This window comes from Austrofundulus limnaeus, unplaced genomic scaffold, assembly GCF_001266775.1.
Source record: "Austrofundulus limnaeus strain Quisiro unplaced genomic scaffold, Austrofundulus_limnaeus-1.0 Scaffold706, whole genome shotgun sequence".
NCBI classification, from domain to species: domain Eukaryota; kingdom Metazoa; phylum Chordata; class Actinopteri; order Cyprinodontiformes; family Rivulidae; genus Austrofundulus; species Austrofundulus limnaeus.
Window position 1 is genome coordinate 41,063 of NW_013953108.1, and position 1,814 is coordinate 42,876.

The following is a 1,814-nucleotide window of genomic DNA, read 5'->3' on the forward strand; positions in this document are numbered from 1 at the left end:
GAAATGGCATGCACGAGGTGGCGCGTAGCTCCTGGCCGGTCCAGGTGAAAATGGAAACATCACCTCCCCATCATTGTCCCTGTGAAAAAGAAAACTCACAAACATAGAGAGAAAAGACAAAAATTAGAAATAAATCAAAACATTCTCAGACAGACATTCCCCATGTGTGAAAACTGATGATTAATTTAACCATTAAATTGTAGTTTCTAGGAAACACAAACTCAAATACATCAGTTCTCCATCTTATCCCCATTTATAAATAAAACCTCTGTTCTCTGAACAAGCCAGGAGGAAAACCAGATGTCATATTCTGTATACAAAACTGCACCCATTTCTGCTCCTATTAGCATTTATCCATATTTAGCAGTGTAACACAGTAATCTGGCTTCTAGGAACCTGCAGTTTGCAGGTTGTTCCATTTATGGAAGTAAATTAAAGTCCTGTTTGGGAGAACTGAAGACATTATCACCTCACACAAAAAGGAAAAAAACTGTACATAATGTGTTACACATGGAGTTATTTTTTTATTTATTTTTATTTATTTAACCTTTATTTATCCAGGTAAACTGTTTGAGAACCACTTCTCATTTACAAGCATGACCTGGCATGCACAGTGCATATACAAACCTAAAGATTCAGCCAAAGTAAAGTGATTGTAAATTTTCAAAGTGGGATCTGGTTGTCCGAAACGAAAATAGGTTGTCTCTGACAACCTAAACAATGGTTGTGTCAACCCCTGTTTTACTTTAATTWAAAAAAAAACTTCATTCTGAAGGTGTGKTGGCTTTTATTTTGCCATGGCAGTGTGCCACGATCAATTACATGTAGGGGAAACCTTGAGAATGGAGGCTGGATTGGAGCACACTGAAAACCTTTTGGGTCAACCCGACCCGTTACATGTGGCAAAAAAAATCATTAGAAAGGGAGCAAAATCAGATGCAAATGGTGGCTCACTGTACAGTAAGAATAATAATATTTTCTGGCTGATGCTGAGTGTTGAGCTGTGGCTGACTGTAGCAGACTCGCGCTTTAGGTAGCTACTCGCACCAGGCGCACGCGCACCCTCGCCAGCTGTGAAGGTGTTCATACTTGTCAACCCCTTTGGACGTTTACCTGTCTAATGAGCCTCAAAAATMTATCACTTTTGCTAAAAATCCGTACCACCCACGCCTGGGGCTGGGGTGGGGGTCTGTCGACCACGGAGATGATCAGCACCTGCTGCAAAGCAGGAGGAATATCTATTCTCTGAAAGGACATGCAGCAGAACACTTTATAACACGTGAAATGTTGTAAATAGGAGAGCAAAAGCTTGATGAACAAACAAACTGTTTAAAATGATGTGTGGCACGTGCAGCTTCGCCGTGTTCAACATGTCAACTAACCAGGCTTCAGTATCATATTTGGGAGATGTCTGTAAATTTCAGGAAAATCTCAGGCTTTGGTTATCTCGTGTGAATGTGCCACATAAAAAACAGACGTCGGGGAGTAATCCTGGGGTCCCCACATAATTCTTATCCCTTGCGAATAGGGCTTAAGTGTGTGTGCGTGCCATGAGAGGTGCATATGGATGGAGTTGATTTATTGTCTTAACTTTCAGCTAGGAATGTGCGATATGGGAAAAAATTAATATCACGATACACATTATGATGGGTGGTGGTAACGATATATATCATGAAATAAAATTTATAATAGAAAATAAATAAATCACACATTAATTGAGTGGAATAAATATGCATAGGTCAAAAAATTTAGACCTTAAAATCTCCTTTTTTAAGGGACACTTTAAAGTCTCCCATAAAAATCTAAATTTAAGG